The 19,143-nt window shown below is 45.5% G+C and overlaps 1 protein-coding gene across 4 annotated transcripts in view; it reads right to left on the reverse strand.

Annotated features, from left to right (window-relative positions):
* Positions 1-11,542, reverse strand: part of PELI1 (pellino E3 ubiquitin protein ligase 1) — a 46,608-nt gene extending 35,066 nt beyond the window's left edge. For 2 of the 4 annotated variants that reach the window (XM_063328365.1, XM_063328360.1), the window contains exon 1: positions 11,158-11,542. The gene's annotated coding sequence lies outside the window, so the exon portion shown is untranslated. The remainder of the gene's footprint in view (positions 1-11,157) is intronic. The other 2 variants (XM_063328362.1, XM_063328363.1) reach the window with 1 other exon arrangement.
* Between the last annotated feature and the right edge of the window lie 7,601 nt (positions 11,543-19,143).

The raw sequence follows: 19,143 nt of genomic DNA on the forward strand, positions 1-19,143 counted from the left end.
GGCATAAGATTTAGGCCTACAAGAAGTACTAAGTGCTGTGGTTAAGCCTATAATAAAGACTAACTAAGAATTCCCACATAGCTCAATCACAATTAATGAGTATTAATGGAGAGTGTAGAACTCCTTGGGATTTTAAGCCTCTCTGTATCAAGACACCTCTCTTCCTCACTTAGATGCATGTCTCCTAAGACCTGAGCAACTTTACTTTAGCAACACTATCAGAAGGTAAAGCTGGAAAACAGAAACCAAAACAAGACTGTCATTTAATAAAAGGAGGCTCAGTAGAAGAAGTAGAAGAGGCAGAGGGGGAAAAGCCAGGCTCCACTGAGTGTCATGCCCTCCACACAATGGAAGGGAATCCTGCTCCACACTGAGGGCTATGCGCCACCTGGCCAGAAGCCATGGTTAAGCACAACTACTTGGCCCTGAGGGTTGAAAATAAAAGATGAACAGCCAAAATACGAGGCCAGCAGATACAGCTGTCAGGCAGGGACCGGCAGACCTGACGACTGTAGCATTATGAATGCTCCAGCCCACGTTGGTTGGCTGTTTTGCACTATGCCCTATTCTTTCCCTCAGTTATTTCCTTCCTCTCTTTGTTTACCTACCGTAACTCCTGTTTGTGCTCTGTTTCTCTCCCCTACCGCTTCCCATTTTTATCTCTTCAGAGTCCAAGGTCTTATGGGCATAATTCTATTCACACGTGATACGAGCACTGCGAAATGAAAGTTCACATCTTTTGGCATGTTTAGCTGATTGTAATAGTCCTTTCCCATCTCAGGTTTTTATAAAATTCAAGTTTCTTGAAAGACAGTTGATAGACTCTGTTTATAACACCACTCTTAGTCACAGCATACCAGTCTGTATTAAAGACAGGCATTCACAGCTAATGCAGTGTGCTGATTTAGCTTCTATAAATGGAGAGTTTGGCCATTGCAGAGATGTCTGATCTACAGCTCTCACTCATATAAACAGTCCCTAGCCACACAAATAAAGACTGTCAAGAGCCTTCTACAAATTCCTGCAGGGAAAAGAAATTAAAACAATAGCAGATTGGATGGAACAGCTCTAAGAAAAATCAATAATGGTAGCTGTAAAATCTAAAATTAAAGTAAGTCTGGTTTTGATGCTTTCAGTACACATAGTACATTAAATTTGGCATAAACCCAATGGAACATGAAGTACTTGTGGACAATGTCTGCCAAGAGCTAGAAATATAGCACTTAGTCTTTAAAGAACAAACAGAGAGCCTCAGACCATTTCTACTTTATGCATCTGAAAAAAAATTAAATCAAGGTGATCTTTCCGAGGGAACATTTGTATTAAATCTAATTGGTGTGCTTTGTGCAATACTGAATTGAGCATATGCCGATTGGCAGAGAATCAGTATTTGTCATTTTATAATCCGTTGCACTTGTGACAAAAGGTTACGAACAGATGTTATACCTCTCCATATTCCAAATCACTGTGCTTTCCTCCTTAGCAGCAGGCTTGTGCCTCAGATAAGCTCTGTACCTGGTCCTTGGTCACGCTGACACTTCTAAACATCCGACACAGTGGAAGTAGAAAAGAAGCATGGGAAGCATGAACCCAGAGAACTAAAGCTGCACTATCAGCTTTTTCACCCACCTTCACATTTGTTGGCACTTCATTAGTTTACATGCCTCAGAGCAGAGCAAGATTTGATTAGTAACTGAATACTAATCCGCATTTCTGTAGCAGCCTCCAAACATTAGCAAATTAAGCATCAACACACCTGTGAATTCCTTACCTTTATTTTAATAAGGACAAAAAAATAGGGAGACAAGTCTAACACCCATCTGGGGCTTTGGAGACATCATCCATCATCCCAGCCTACAGGTTCCTCTCCCTGCCACCTCCCATACACTGAACTCCTAGTTGAACAGGGAAGTGGAGCGCAATTCTGGCTTTATTAGGTTTTCTGTTATACATGGAAGGGTTAGAACATGCTTCCCCACATCTCCCAGGGATTCAGAAGTGAACACACCCCTCTCATCTTTAAGGCCTGCATGAGGTGCTGGCACAGCTGGCAACCCTGCCTTGGGAAACTGGAGAGCGAGAGAAGAGAAAACAGGCGATGTTACACTTTACATCTGCACAGAGTGAGGCAAGAAGCTTCTCATGCCATCTCACTCCACACGTAAGCCAAGCACTATCTACATCTTTAAAACCTCTATTTCTTGATGACTGAGGCTTTGAAATATATACCAAATGGCCAGACAAATCTGACTGTTAATCGTCAGCAGCATGCCTACAATACTTGCTGTTGTGGACTCGAAGAGATTGAGAGATACCAGATGCTAGCTACACGTCCTTACTGGCATGGTAAATAAGTTCTTCAATTCTCCTTGGGATTGGTTCTTCTTGGCTTTAAGGTAAAAGTTAACTCTTCCCCCACCTTTTGTATCAGGCTCCTATCTCTGCTCCTGTTTAGACACTGCCACCTTAAATGAGCTCCTCCCCAAAGTTATAGTAAGTGACAGATTGCAGGAAAAATGCTTGTAACACTTTCCCTCTAGAGGTAGGGGTTTCCCTTGCTAACTATGCATATCTGAGAACAGTGAAGTATGAACAGTTATTTCAATGAGGAAAAAAAATAAATACTGTATCTATACTGGCATAGAAATTCAAAAGCAGTTTCTATATCTAAGTCACAAGTGGCTTATAAGCCCCCACATTTTACTGCAGCATCCTGGCCTTTCTCAGGCAGCAGTGAGAGGTTGAAGAACCTACTCTACATTGACATCTGTCTCTGAAAGCCTAAGAAAAAGCTAATACACTGGCCACAGTACTGACTGTAAGAATACGTACATATGTAAGAAAAAAAAGAGTGGTTAAAAATAAAACCTACTCGTGCATTTATCTGTTTGCATGATCAAGTTGAGTTCCTCAACTTCAGCAGGTGGCTGACTGCCCCAACAGAATAATGCATCACTTCTTTTAAAAAACAAAAGACAAAACCAACCCAGCTGCTACCCTCACCATGGTACACTCCAGCTCTCTGCAACAACCTTGAGGAGCTTGCAGAAACCTTAACCAACAGGCAACAGTTTATGCTGCACCAAAAGGGAAAGCTCTACTGGAATAATATTTCACATCCACCACATACAGCACCAAACGAATGCTAAAACAACTGATGTGGGCTATCAGCAACATAGGAATTACATTATTAAAAAAAAAATATCAAAGAACAAAGATGCAGTATGATGGATCCACCTACCACAGGAATCAAGAGGAGACGACTTGGCTGTGAAAGTCATCTAAGTACACAGGGGTGATCAACTGCCTTCAGGTTAACATGCACTGCAATATAATTTGTCTTAAACTTGGTCGGGTAATCCCAGGGTATGAAGTGCACAGTTATATATATTTTCATATATATATATATGATTGATTTATACATATATAAAAACATATGTAATGCTTTAACTCTAAGGGAAGGAAGCAGTCCTCATCTAAAGTGTCAGCACTACCATCACAAATTTGTCTAAACATTATCACATGATAAAAAGAACAAATGAAACTCTCTAAGAGCCTACTTTCGGGCCTTCTGCTTCTCTGAAAAACTGAAAAAAATATCTAGCTCTTTTCCCTGTTAAAAAGCCATTTTTACTGATTGCCCCCATAAGTTTCAGGGAGTTTGAGGTGGATCTCTCACAGCTCTTTGCTGAAGGTGCATTTAAACAAATATCCCTCTAACAAACACAAATACCAGGTGTTGAAGTTTTGACTACTATCTTCTCCCCTCTAACTATTCAACTTCTAATCATCACTATTGATGTTAAAAATATTTTAACTTTACAATGCCAATCCAGTGTGAGAACAAGCTGGAAACATTTTCTGCGTAAAAACAGAGATGGCCTTTCCATGTGGCTTTAATGCATTCTTTTAAAGCAGAAAAAGATGACAAAAGAGTAAGTCACTTGAACGTACCAAATCATTAACAGGTGTACAGCAAGCAATATTCCTCCCCCTCTCCAGCCCAAGTTTACCAGCTTCATACATGTTGGCCATCCAAGCCTAGACTGTGTCCTAGGGCTAAGAGTGGGCCACCCGCCACCCAAGCACAGAAGACAGGTTGTACTAGAGCATACCTAGGAAGCTGTGCATAGACTCGTGCCACTTATGGGCATCATACACCCTTTTGCGGTGTTCTGAAAGCGGCATTCCTAAATCTGAAACTGAACGCCATCAAAGTTTGATCATGAAGATGGAAATAGCAATATTGACTGAACAGTCCATAACTCTGGTTTCGCATACATGAATAGTCAATAACTCTGGTTGTTGACTCTTCCAGAGTTTCCATCTGGTAGAAACTCTCCCAGTTTCTATCAGAAGAATTTTGTCATGCTTATTAAGCATGTTATATTTTCTTTCCTAAATTCAAAACAGCGTGCTTGCCCAGTAGAAAGGAACCAGATACCCTACCTGCGACACTAGCTAAAGATTGAGGCCCCTGCACCCTCTTTCACTGCAGAGTAGAAGTTCAAAGTCATCTTCCGCTGGCCTCGAAATACAGCAGTGATCTAAATGCAGCAACTCAAATACCTACGTGCATTTACTTTCTTCCATGTTGAGCATTCCTCAGAGTATTTAGAGTGGCTCAGGGAAAAAGCAAACCAAAGCCAAACAAAGAAAAAATATATTAGTGGGAAGTGGCGGAATTGAAATATTTTTAGAATTAGCAGTTTATCCCAAGAGGTGCATTAAAGAAGGAAAACGAGCAACAAGTTCTTTAAAAAGAAGCAAATTACTTTATAGTAAGCCTTCGTGTGTGATGCATTTTGGATTTTTCCCCTAACCTCATTCATACCAAATAAATAGTTCAGCTACACAATATGACAAAAGAATCATTACTTATTTTCCCAGTTGAACCTTGTGTTAAGCCACCATTAAGGCAATATTTATTCTTGTAAAAATATTGTACTGAACTACAACTGCTTCAGACAAGTGGAAAGGATATCAAGGTAGCATCAGGCAGAAATCTCAGTATACATTTTAACATTTAAGAGAAGAAGAGCCTTGACATTTCTTAGCAGGAATTCTTCAGGGACCACTTTTATCATTGAACATGAAGAATTTGTCTTAGGACAAAGAAAATACAGATGAAACAGTCAAGTTTGCATGATTTTAAAATCAAGTCTTTACTATTTAATGCTGCGCAACCATTAAAAGCAGAAGGAATTGAGGGCAGGGAAAGCCGGCACTTTGGGGCAGACCTGTAACTGTCAGAGAGGCATGATCTTCACACAAGGAAAGCAACTACAAACACATGAAACTCTAAGCCTAATTTTGCTACTAGTTTAACATTGTCTTACAGCATCCCAATTGACTTGACGGTTAAGGGGGCCATGTGTGCAGGCTACAGTGGCACACTAGTTCCCATACCTAAAGCCCACGGTTCCACCTAGCTGCTTTGTGTGCTGCCCCAGCTGTGGCTGATCATTTCTGGGGCAAAAAAGACCAGCTGGATGGAAACATTTCAAGCTGGATCTAACCCGGACATGACAGTTTGGCTGCCCTGACCCAAGGAACAATTAAGACATTTGTGTTGTTGACATAGGTCAAGGGGTTACCATCCTAGAGGACAAACTGGCAGAAGGGAGGGAGAAACTAACTCAACAGCTGCTACTTTCCAGTTGCTCGCTTCTCTGTTCAGACCAACTGCCAGACAATTAAGCAGGAGCACTGATGAAGCAAGCAGGACAGGGTGAGATGCTCAAATCAGATCACTAAGTTTGCTCTCACCACACCTCCAGAAACTTACAGGCCTTGAGCTCCACCAATGGCAAGTCTTAAGAGTCATCTTGACAGACAACAAATCAGTCCCTTCAAATTTATCTTTATCCCCAATCTTGCCCATGAAGTAAGGAAAATAGGTATCCCAACTTAGAAAAGAGTATTTTTAAGTGTTTGTAATGAAGCCCAAAGGGTTCACTATAGTTGCAGAAACATTGTACACTTGAAATACAAGTGGCTAAGTACATCCAGGCAGATGAATCAATTGGCAATGGAAGCAAAAAAACATTGATGGTCATCTACTTGAAGACAATTTTGGCTAGGCAGGGTTTTGTTATTGTTTTTCTGGTTTTAGGCGGGGGGGGGGGGGGGTGGGTTGTTTTTTGTTTTGTTTTGTTTTTTCCATATTCTCCTCAAGTCCTAGCTCCAATAAACTATCCCCCCAAAGAACCTTACTTGACCAACTTGCTCCAATCCCGTATCTTACATTAAAAAATATTTTATAGATGCTTGCATCTGACTCACTCAAAACCTCAATCAATCCACGAAACAGCATCCTCTAGTAGCTATTCAGACTATCAACTACCCTAGTAATAATAAAAAAAATTCTGTAGATCACTTCTTGTTTAAGTCTATTCAACTTCAGCTTTTCCCTACCTTCCTTACTGTTTGTTTCTGCACTAGACTTGTCTACAATGCAGAGCTTCAGCCACTATAGCAGATGTTAGACTCACAAATGGAAACGCAGCACTTGGCGACAAAAAGCTTTTCTGCAAAAATACCATGCTTATCTCCCTGAACACCAAATATGTAAACTAACAGCAAAAGCCTGCCTACATCTGAGACTTTGATTAACTTTTGTCAATCAGATGGTGCAATTGTTCCCTCCAACACATACATGCCTACCCTATCTAGTATAGGCAGGCCAGCACCCTCTGGCTCAAATATTTCTGTACTATTAAAAAAAAAAAAAACTTCCCCCAAAAGCAACGCTTTTCCCCCTTCTAAAAAACACATTTATGCAATTAATCTGCTACAAACAGGGTCGGCATGGAAAAACATCTGGTTGACATAGCTGTATAGCCAACATCAAGGGAGATCAAGAGCATTTTGAGCCAGCATGACACATATCCAAAGTCTTCTACAACATACATGAACAAGGGAAGTATTTCAATGTGTGAATCAAATGAATCCTCTTCCCAACAGGAATTTAATTAGAGGACCAGGGTAAGAGGTTTTGACCGCTCCTACTCCGACAACTGCCATGTACCTCCAATTAGACAAGTAAAATTATAGGACACTCCCAATCCTGAAACCACAGCCAGAAGTGCACTGCAAGTTTCAGTCCACTCTGCTCTCAAGTACATGAGATCCCACCCCAAAATTCAGCTTTTATATAAGTAGGTACCATGGGTGGCAGTCAAGTCTCTATGATTGAATTCAGCAGCATGGATTAAGAAACAAGGTCAGCAGATTAACTTTTATTACCTATTCATGAACTGAACTGTGCTCCTGCATGGCAGGGACTGGAGGATACCATCAATCTTTAACCAAACGCTGTGTTCAGCCTGGGTCAAACAAGCTGCTGACCAGTTTACACTTGAGCCCACATCCCAAAACACCACCTCACAGCATTTACACCCAGCACACCGGCCAGGAGACGTTGCTGGAGCTAGACTGGTATTGATGACCACCTACCTTCAGCACAGGCTGCCAGCAGAGGACAAAAGCCTTTTCCTGTAGAGCCCATAGTTTCAAATTTTTTACATCCGTTCATGACTATGGGGTTATTCCAGAAAGGTCATTTTGAGCAGCTAGCAACATTTGGTACTCCAGATCACATGATAATGGGTCAGCAGAAGTCATCTATGGCATAGGGCTCACCTAGGTAGCCAATATGCTGTGCACTCACTCATGCAAAGCATTTAAGTGCCTCTTCCTACTCGAAGCAACATCTCTTTTTCAAATCAATATAAATACAGGATACTTCGTGAAGAACATATTCATAGTGCAAGGCTGTAATTTTTCTGCAAATCAAGTTACTGTCAATAGTTTTTACTGCTTTCAGAAGACAGCAGCAAGACGGTAGAGCTTGCTTTTTTTTGTAGTATAAGGAAGATTTCTAGCATGCCAAAGAACTTTTTTAACTTGGAAAGCAGGTTTTTGAATACCTCAATTCAAACATTTTAAACAAGAAACACTTAAAATCGCTTGTCACTATTAATTGCCACATCCACTGCAAAACTTTAAGTCCACAAAGAACACATCATGATGCTACCCTATTGCCCCAGCCACCACACTGGAGAGCCCGCAGCAGCACTGGGAGAGGGAAGTCCATCCCACAAGTTGTCCATGGCCTCCAAGGAGACGCAGAGCCACTTCAGCTTTGCCCAGCTGACACAACTGGCACCTCACGCGATGGGAACTAAATTGCTATTTTGCCTTCTTCCCCATGACTCTTTCCATCCAGGTAGACTAACTGGGCCCAATTAGGGATGCAATATTAATTTCAGCGGAATCGGAGGACTACAGCAGGAGTATGAACTTTACTGCTGCGTCCTGTTAACAGGTAGATTGAAAGCAAACAGAAACTAGATCAGATGGAAACATGCTTACTTTTTTCCACCGAAACTCTCTCAGCAGTGTTTAGTGGCGCTCGACCTACTTCCTACACCATCTCTTTGCTGTCACTTCCTTCGACAGTTTGTCAGCCCGCCTGTGAATCTGGAGATTAAGGAACGAATGCCTGGGAAGCAAGAGAGCTGGACTTCTTCCTCTTGATGCCACCTACAGTCAAAACTTTTACGATCTAACCAGCAAGGCACACAGTGACCAGCTAGCAACAAGTACCTCCAATTATCGGCATCCTGCAGGAATTCCTAATCAACTGTGTAATTTAGCTTACAAGCGTGCACTTAAAGGTGACTTTGATTTCTCATGAAACACCCTCATTCTTCCTTTTTTAGCTCAGGGCATGGATTAGCATCTACAAACAGCTTTGGGTTTTTTGCTTTCCTGTGTTCCAGAGTTCCTATCTGAGAAGACATTTTATATCAAAATGTACTTGTAATTAGTTCCTTCCAAATGAATAAGAGTTTTAAATACCACTGGCTCCAAGCAGATGATGCTCTATTTTGCGTCTACAAATACACAGTCTCAAGCTATAAATCCTGAAGTGAAAGGATCCTGTTTTCCATGCCTAGTTTCTTAATAGAAACCGGTATTGATACCAAAATACAAAACGGTTGTAGCAGACAGACTTTATATAAAAGTTCTGCTTTAACTGAAATACTAGAAGTTACCCAAAACTTTAATTTCCAAAATGAACCAGGTCCAGCATGGTGACTTGCTGCGTTGAGAAATACATTTCAGTGTTTGGTAAGAACGGAAACATTCATTAGGCACACTTCACAAGACTATACTCAGCAGAACACAGGTGCTCCTACAAGTTTAATTCATTTGAAATAGGAGACGTCTCAGCTTAAGGTACCCAATAGGTGCCTACATACAACTAAAACGAATTCCTAAAGCTTCCTGCCTGGTCATTCATACGACTTCAAAAGGAGCTAGGGCACGTATCTTACACAGCACCAAAAGGGTCTAATTTTCCAACTATGAGTTAAATTTTCTAGAAACCAGGCTTTTTCTCAGGGAGAAGGGGGACAGCAGAGAGGAGGGGGGGAAGTGTCCCGTGTAGACATCTGAACTTTGGCTCTACATTACTCACTCCAAAATTGTTGGCCTAAAACATCACAAAGCCACACAGACTGCACGGCAACACACGCAAACAAAAATCTTGGCTAAAGCTTTCATCTCCACTAACCAACCGGCACCTTTTGGCATAAAAAGCGACGGAAGATGTATCATCAACAGGTCATCTATCTGCTTCTTTGTAAAAAAAAAATATCAAAAGCTGCTGAACAGAAACCGGAAACTGCTTTTTTTTCCCCCTACCTCTCCCTCTGCCCCCGACGCGTGCTCAGAATGGAAAAAATAAACCCGTCGTCCTTCGGATGCAGAACCTCCAGCTCTGTCTAGCTGAAACACTTTGTAATTTTACCAAGTAGTGTGTTTTCAAGGCAGCAGGGTCCCAGCGAAAACAAATGTGTGGCCTTTAAAACGTAAGGCCAGAAACACAAGCATTACAGCTAGGCTGCTTTTTGCTTGCATGTATTCTAGAAGCTGCATTTTGCAGAGGTGGAACAGCTGCAGTTTTTGAGGGGGTAGTTTAAAAACAAAGAATAAAAAAGAAAAAAGCTTTTCAGTATAAAAATAAAATAATTGCTTTAAAATATCATTATGCCTTTTAAGAAGAAAAAAAAATATTATTTAGCTGAAAACACAACTGCTGCTCCTTTCCCCTGCCTTTTAAAAAAAATCTTCTCTATGGCTGTTACAGGCAGAAATGTCCCCCCTGCCATTAGCTCTTCCTGAAACCGCATTATTTAACTACGTGGAAAAAAAAAAAAAAAAAAAAAAAGAAGAGTGAAAAGAAAAACCCGACGAAAGTTGCGCTGGATGGCAGGCTGCTCACAAAAGAGCCAAGGCTGAGGATACGGTAGAGAAACCTTCCGATTCCCCCCGGCAAGAAGCTTAAAATTAAAAAGACACAACTTATCTACCGGCTATCTGGATTCTTCCAGAGTAAAACGGCATCAGATTTGGAAGAGCTAAAGGGGGAGGGGAGAGGGGAACGAAGCAGCAAGCTTTCCCACCAAGATTTTGCAGGTTAACAGCAGCAAAACCGAAAATCCCCCTTTGTTTTGTTTTCACCCGCCTGCGTGCTGCTCCGGCACAGGGGGCTGCGATAAATGGAGCCTAGACTTGGCGGGGGGGTGGAATCTTTTCTCCTCGGAAAAAAAAAAAAATAAAATAAAAATAACATGACCACCGCCAAAAAAACCCACCCCTCGTATTCAACAAAAACCTCGGAGTCCAACTGCTGACTTTTTTTTTTTTCCTTGTTTTTTTTTTTTTTTTTTTAAGTGATGTTTTTCCCGAGGGCAGGCGGCTCAGCAGCCGCTCCATGACAAAGAGCTTCCCCGGCACATCCAGCCCCACATCGGGGCCCGGCCAACTCCGGGGGGGGGTACGAAGGGAGAAAGAAAAAAAAAAAAAAACACACAGCACAAAAAAAAAAAAAATCCACTCACCACCACCCCCCCAAAAAAAGACAAAAAACTCCCCAACCCCCGGAAAAAAAATAAATAGAGAATTATTTTAAAGCCAGCAACAGCAAGACAGCCCTGCGGAGGCGCCGCACAAAGCGCGCAGGGCGGCGGGGGAAGAAGGGGGGGGAAGGAGCCGGAGGAAGGGGGCAGCCCCCGGGCGGGCCCCCTGCCCGCCTCCCCCTTGGCGATACGGCAGCAGCTCTGTCGCGACAGGCGCGATACTCACCCCAGGGAGGAAGGAAGCAGGCGGAAGAGGCACCTCAGGCCGGCAGCGGCAGCTCCCCGAGACGAAGGGGGGAAGCAAGGAGCGGGGGGGTTAAAGGGGCAGCCGCCGTCCCCGTCTCCTCAGGGCGGGCGAGAGGGGAGGGAGCCTCCGCAGCTCTCCCCGCCGCCCCCGCAGCGAGAGACAAGCTGGGAAGCGGCGGCAGCTGCCGGGGAGAAGAAACGCGATGGACGCCGGCTCTGCCGCCCTCACCACGGCCCCGCCGCCGCCTTCCTTTGCCCTCACGCCGCCTGGCCTCAGCGCCCCCGGCTCCCCTCGGCTCCGCTCGGCTCGCCTCAGCGCCGCCCGCCCTCTGCCTCGGCCGCCGCCGCGCGCTCGCCCACCCCACCGGCGGGGGTGGGGCCCGGCGGGAGCGGGGCGACGCGTCTCGCGAGGACACGCCCCCTTCCCCGCCCCGCGGCATGATGGGACTTGTAGTGCCGCCCCCTGCGCGCGTGCTCCGTACGCGTATACGCTTGTATAGACGTGCACGTGTGTGTGTGCACGTGTATGAGTATCTTCGTGTATCGTGTATGTGTATATACATATGTATATGTACGTGTGTACGCGTATATACATGTGTATGTGTATGTGTATGTAGGTTGATGATTGGACCCGATGATCTTAAAGGTCCCTTCCAGCCTCCACGATTCTATGATTCCAATGTCCTATATATATGAATATGTATATGCACATGCACGTGTATATATGTATATATGTGCATATGCACATACACATGTATATATGTGTGTACATGTCTGTATATATGCATATATGTGCATACACGTACATACATGCATATATCTGTATATATGTATGTATGTGTATATATGTGTATACATCTATGTCTGTGCACATGCATATATTCTTGTGTGTATCTGTAGATGTACGCACATGCCTACGCTTGTACATAAATACACATTTGTGTATAGATAACATGTGTATGTATAAATATATAAATATGTATATGCATACGCACATGTATATATGCATACGTGCATGTATATATCTGAATATATATGTGTATATATCTGTAAAAGCACACATATATGCAAATATCTGTATATATGTATGTATTTGTATATATGTGTGTATATGTATGTATATATGACTGTATGCACATGCGTATATATCTGTGTATATATACAGATGTATGCACATGCACACACATATATTTCTGTATATATAATGTGTATATGTATATGAATATGTATATGCACATATATATGTATATATGTGTGTATATATCTGTCTACATGCATGTATATGCATATATGCATTTGTATATATGTATGTATATATGCGTGTGTATATGTATTTATATATGTCTATGTCTATGCATGTGCATATATTCTTGTGCATCTATGCAGATACGTGCACGCGCCCACACTTATACATAAATATGCATTTGTGTATATATAACACACGTATGCATATGCATATGCGTATGCACATGTGTATATCTCTATATATGTGTGTATGCCTTTATATATCTGTATATATATATCTGTGCATAGTCTGGGGTTGAGATGCTGCGAGTGCTCCCCCTTCCTCCAGGGAAAGTTGGTTTTCCCAACATCTGTGCACATTTATAGATCTCAGTCCATAAATGGACCATTAATGGATCCATATGGTCCATATGGTCCATAAATGGTCCATAAATGGAGCTGGGGTGCTCGCGGTGCGGCGCTGGGGCAGAATATTGGGGATAGATGGCGGGGCAGCCGTCCCCCGCCAGCAGCTGCAGCCACAGACGCATTTAAGGCTTGGGAGCCTTGCATCACTCAGAGAGTTTGGAAGAGGAATGGTTCAGCTGACGGATCCCTTACAGATACAACAAAATCCAGAGGAACCTGCACAGGCTGGAGAGTTGGGCCCGTTCAAACCTCATGATGTTCAACACGGCCAAGTGCAAGGTCCTGCACCTGGGTCAGGGCAATCCCAAGGATAAATCCAGGCTGGGCGAAGAATGGATGGAGAGCAGCCCTGAGGAGAAGGGCTTGGGGCTGTTGGTGGATGAGAAGCTCAACAAGAGCCAGAAAAGCTGTAGCTGTCCTGTCCCTGGAGGTGTTCAAGGCCAGGCTGGATGGGGCTTTGAGCAACCTGGTCTAGTGGGAGGTGTCCCTGCCCATGTTGGGGGTTAGAACTAGAAGATCTTCAAGGTCTCTTCCAACTTAAACCTCATTTTGCCTCACTTCTTTGCCAGAGGGAGATAAATAATCCTGGATATCATCAACCATGGCGTGTTGCCCCAGTCCTCTCCATATGTCTTGCCATGCGCATGGGGGTGCTCAAATAAATGTATAAAAACGTATTTCAAGCAAGACAGGGAGATAGGTCTATATCACAGGCTGCTCCAGCAGTACTGCTGCTGCTGACCGTCATACCGATTCTCCAAGAGCATTAGTTTAGACAAAATATATTCCTGGAACCCTTGAAATACTATTTCAGCTGGAAGACCCTTCTAGCTGTGGAAAGAAAGACTACACTAATTGATCTTCAAACTTTCTTTTATATAGCGGGAAAGAAATAAACAGATTTTTAAGGTAAATGGGGGATTTTACCACCACATCACTCAGAAGAAGACGTAGCCCTGCCCCAGCATGACGCAGAAAATCAACAGAGGTGCTTTCCTTGCCATCATATTGGGAGCTGCTGGAGAATTAGCAAGGGTTAGAAATAATTAGTGGTGCTGGGCTGCGTAAGCACAGCTCCACGACTCGTTAACCTGAGTTTCATTGGCCCTGGGATTTTTAAAGAGAGATTAAGAGATATAACTCACGGCTCCCAGATGATAAGAACGAAAGGGTCAGGGTGATCATCTTTTCTGACCTCCGGCACGTAACCAGGGGCATCCCAAAAATAGCTTTTGCCTCAAAGGTGCATTTCTTTCAAAGAAGTGTGGACAGCCGAGATAAAAACAGCCCTGATGGTAAATCCACCCCTGCTTTTGGCTACCGCCGCAAACAAAGCCCGATGTTAAAACTGAGCTCTCTGCTGAGCGTTTATTGTTTTGCCTTTGGATTTTCTACAGCTTCGTTCTCCGCGCTCAGTAGCCCCGTTATCGCTGCTTTATTTCTAACCCAGGTATTTATAGCCTTCTGATCAAGGCATCCTTTAATCTCCTCTTGGCTGAGCTACCGATACCAGCATCCCCTAATCCTTTGCTATGGGGTAAATCGTACCGTGGACCTCCAGCAGGAACAAACCCCCCATCTCCCCATAGCTGCTGGAGGTGTCGCTTCCAACCTAAACCATTGTATGATTCTATTAGGACAAGGGGTAATGGCTTCAAATTGGAAGAGGGTAGATTTAGATTAGATATTAGGAATAAATTCTTGACTGTGAGGGTGGTGAGACACTGGCCCAGGTTGCCCAGGGAAGCTGTGGCTGCCCCATCCCTGGAGGTGTTCAAGGCCAGGCTGGATGGGGCTTTGAGGAACCTGGTCTGGTGGGAGGGGTTGGAATTAGATGATCTTTAAGGTCCCTTCCAACCCAAACCATTCTATGATTCTATGATTCCCATGGGACACAACCACGGGCAAGTCAGGAGCACACGTGTGGGCACATGGGAGGTGGGTGGAAGGTGACGGCAGTGTCGGGGCGTGGGTGGAGAAGCTCCTGGCATGAGCCCTGACACCAAAAGCCTGCTGGGTCTCACCTGGGAAGGAGCCACATCTCTCCTCCCAGGGACCTTCCCCGGGATGAGGGACAAAATTGGGGGGAAAAGGGATGGGGAAGAGGGTGAAGGATAGATGGAATGCCGCCACAATCACAGACAGACATCACGCTGGGATGAGCCTGGTGCTGCCTGACCCCTGTGAGCTGCTTCACGTGCTCGGAGCTTTGCGTGTAATGAATCACTTGCCACATATGTGATGTAACATGACGGTGTTAATAGATCTCATTACTATCCAATTTACTGAGGGAAACTGAGGCGTGAAGAGGTGAATATTATGCCTGGGGCGTACTGGGGCTAGATTGCAGGAGACCTCACGCTGCCATCCCGTGCTCACTTTACTAAGCCATATAGGAATTAGGTGCAGCTGTCAGAAGCACCCATGGAGGATGCTGAGGAAAGCCTGGGTGGGAGAGGATGAGCTCGGCACTCGTGGTACAGAGCCTTGCCCCTAACATTCGTGACCTGACACAGCAAATAGTCCCTCTTGCCATGACGAGTGGGATCCCATCCGTCTCCCAGGAGCTGCTCCGGCTGCTCTCCCCCGCTGCGCTTTTCTGTAGTAGATGATGTGTTTGTTGCTTGGACCCTTGGGAGGCTCTTGCCTGATTTCACCCAGCCATGCTGCCCTCTTGCAGAAGCCGAAGCACCCATGAGGGATATCCAGTATCCCAGCATACCAGCATCCGCATCCCCACTGCAGGATGAGTCCCAGGTGCCAGAGGTGCTGGAGATGAGCCTGGCCCTGTCCCGAGAGACCATCTCCAACAGGACCAGGGCTCGCATCCCATTGCTGACCCTCCAAATTAGAATCTTCATGATGACCACCCTTCGATGGATTTCTGTTTCATGAATTGGCCCGATCCTTTCTTAAATTCATGGGAGCGTTTGTCCTTTGCACAGCCCCCTGGCTCAGCCCTGCTTGCCGTTCCCTTTCTCATCTCCATCCCGCCTCAGGGCTCCTTTCTTTCTCAAATGCAGTTCAGAGGAAGCTTAAGAGACAAACCAGCTTTACAAAGCATTCCTTTTGTAGGAGGAACAATTTTCAGAAAGCTTTTCTTTCTCCACTTAAAAAAAAAAAAAAAAGAGGAAACAGCTGAGTGTGGTGGCTGCTTTTGGTATTTCCTTATATTTAACACATGTCTTTTGCTATGGAAGAAGAGCAACCACCACTCAAGGCTTGCCCTCCTCTGTGACATGCCCAGAGATCTGGAGGAACTGGTGCTAAAAACTGGGTTTCATAACTCAGCTCCCTGCCCACAGCAAGCCTGGGGGCTGGTTTTCCCTCTGATCCTGCCACATCCCCTTGCCCCGTAAGCTCGTACCACTCCACAGTGAGACAGCAGGGAGCTGAAACATAAAAGACTCAGTCTTTTGGGGGAGCCAGGCTGGCCTGAGGTGACACAGCATGATGGATAATTGGTTGGAGAAAGGAGGGTAGGTAGGTAGAGCATCACCTCTGCTGATCCATTGTGTTTTGGGCCATTTTTTCCCTCCCGGCACTGAAACTTGGAGCTGCCGCCTAGCAAAGGGGAGCTCTGAAATCATCTTTGATATTTTAACAACTATTTTCTGTTTTCTGACAGCCACATACTGTTCCAGCATTCGTGTCAAACAGGCTTTCTGAGTCAGATGCAAAATAAAGCGACACATGGTCCCCTCTAATGTTCCCATCAGAGCACGTATGGTTCTGTGATCTCACTGCCACGATGAAGAAACAGTAAAGGCTCTTGGCCAGGTTTCTGTGCTGCTCTAAACTGCGTATGGCCCCAACGGCAATAGCTCGTTCATTCCGCACTGCTCCTCTCTATATTATTAAATGAAGTGACCCCGAGCCAGAGTGGCTTGGCTGGGCTCACGGCCACGCTGCTAAACACCCTGCGTCCCCAAAAACACATGGCCAGTCCAAAAGTCCTCCCCTGCTCATATCCAGATCATAGAATCATAAAATCACAGAATGGATTAAGTTGGAAGTGACCTTAAAGATCGTCTTGTTGCAGCCCCCCACCATGGGCAGGGACACCTCCCACCACACCAGGCTGCTCAAAGCCCCATCCAGCCTGGCCTTGAACACCTCCAGGGATGGGGCAGCCACAGCTTCTCTGGGCAACCTGGGACAGTGTCTCATGTCCCTCAGAATAAAGAATTTCTTCCTAATATCTAGTCTAAATCTCTCCCCTTTCAGTTTAAAACCATTACCCCTTGTCCTGTTGCCCCACTCCCTGATCCAGAGTCCCTCCCCAGCTTTCCTGTAGCCCCTTTAGGGACTGGAAAGGGCTCTAAGGTCTCCCCGGAGCCTTCTCTTCTCCAGGCTGAACAACCCCAACTCTCTCAGCCTGTCCTCACAGCAGAGGTCCTCCAGCTTTCTGAGCATCTTCATGGCCTCCTCTGGCCCCGCTCCAACAGGTCCATGTCCTTCTGCTGTTGGTGGCCCCAGAGCGGGAGGCAGCCCTGCAGGGGGGTCTTCCCAGAGCGGAGCAGAGGGGCAGAATCCCCTCCCTCGTCCAGCTGGCCACGCTGCTGGGGATGCAGCCCAGGGTGGGGTTGGCTTTCTGGGCTGCCGCACATTGCCAGCATCCACCACCACCCCCAAGTCCTTCTCCTCATGGCTGCTCTCCATCCATTCTCTGCCCAGCCTGTAATTGTGCTTGGGATTGCCCCAACCCAGGTGCAGGACCTTGCACAGATCATCTTCTAGACCTGGGTTTCCAACTTCAACCTGCCTGGATACTTCACCAAGTCCTCCCCAAAACCTTGGAGGTGCCCCTTTTTCCTGGTGGAGAACCTGTGTCCCCAGGTTGTGTCCTCATGCCTCTCTAAACCAGCTGCCTCCCCAGGCTGTGAAGTGGAGGTTAGCATCACCTTCCTCATCCAGCCTGTAAGATTCGGAGGGATTCAGACCTATACCCAAACAAGCGTCATCGGGGACCTAAGCTGCTGGGACCGAGCATGATGACATGATGGGCGGCTGCCAGTGCCACGACGTGCTGCCGTGCGTGCCTGCATGGGTAATCACCGTGGCTCAGTGCCATGAGCTCTGATTAAATCATTAGTCAGACTTCAGCCGTGTGAAAATATTTGAGATTACAAGTCAACGCTGAATTCCTTCTTGGAAGGGTTAAGCAAATCACTATTTAACGCTGGCTGACAGGTGGTCGGAGTGTGTCAAACACCAGGCGTGATGCTGTAACCCAGAGCACAGCCATCGCCCTGATCACCAGGTTTTGGATTCTTTGAAAGGAGTGTGCTAATTCCTCAGGCTCATTACAAACTCAGCCTTTGGTCCATTAAGGACTCAACATTAATCACGGTAGAAAAAATGAACCGCCCTGAGCCCGGCAGCCAGTCCCTCCTTTTCCATGCCCAGCGGTGGGGATGTGCCCTAGCACCTGCGCTGCGCTTCGGCAGGGTAAAGGGGTGGCTGTGCAATCATTCGCAATCAATCAGGCCGATCGTGTGTGCCGATTAAATTATCTTCTTCCACCCGTTCTTAGAAATGTAATTTGCTTTAAGTTAATAAGCAAACACCTACCCTCTCAAGGCATATTTGCAGAGATGTAAAATCAAGGGGCACTTCATAACGGTGGAGAGGAGGGAGGGATGGAGCTGCTGTACTGGCACCGTGTCTAACGAGGATGCTGCTGGAAGTTGCATTGCAGTCGGCCACCATGTATCAATCCCGCTGATGCCTACTAATTAGCAATGAGGGACAAAAACTGCAGTCCTTTCAGAGGACCTCCCTTAGAAGAGGAGCTTAAGCAGCACATGAAGCCTCCCGCTGTCCCTCCGCTGAGGAGGGGACGGCACCCTGCGGGCTCTGGTGTGCATTTCATTGCTTTTCCTTGCAGGTGGGCCTAGAGGGAAAGTTTGTTCAGCATTTGCAGTGATTTCCCCTCCCAACTGAAACCCCACTAGGTGCAGTCAGCCTTTCAGCAGCAGCACCCCAGGAGCATCCCGCCGGTGGCTCAGGTAGGAGAAGGTGCTCAGCTGCTGCTCAACCTCACAGCGATCCTGCCATGGACCATGCAAACACACATCTCAGCTTTTCCGTACACCCACACCCATAATTAAAGTCTTTTTTTTGTTTGTTTTTCCTTCTCTTTCTTTTGTTCTTCTCTAAAGCAGGATCTCTGAAGTTGTTGGCTGGAAGGACATCAGCCCCGTGCATTTTCCCAGAGAGGAGGACACGGCAGCATCTCCCCCTCACCCAACCCATGACACAACCAGCAAAATGGAGGAGGCAGGTGTCGCTTTAGCAAGGCATATTTAAA

The sequence above is a fragment of the Chroicocephalus ridibundus genome, chromosome 3 (assembly GCF_963924245.1).
Source record: "Chroicocephalus ridibundus chromosome 3, bChrRid1.1, whole genome shotgun sequence".
Taxonomy (NCBI): domain Eukaryota; kingdom Metazoa; phylum Chordata; class Aves; order Charadriiformes; family Laridae; genus Chroicocephalus; species Chroicocephalus ridibundus.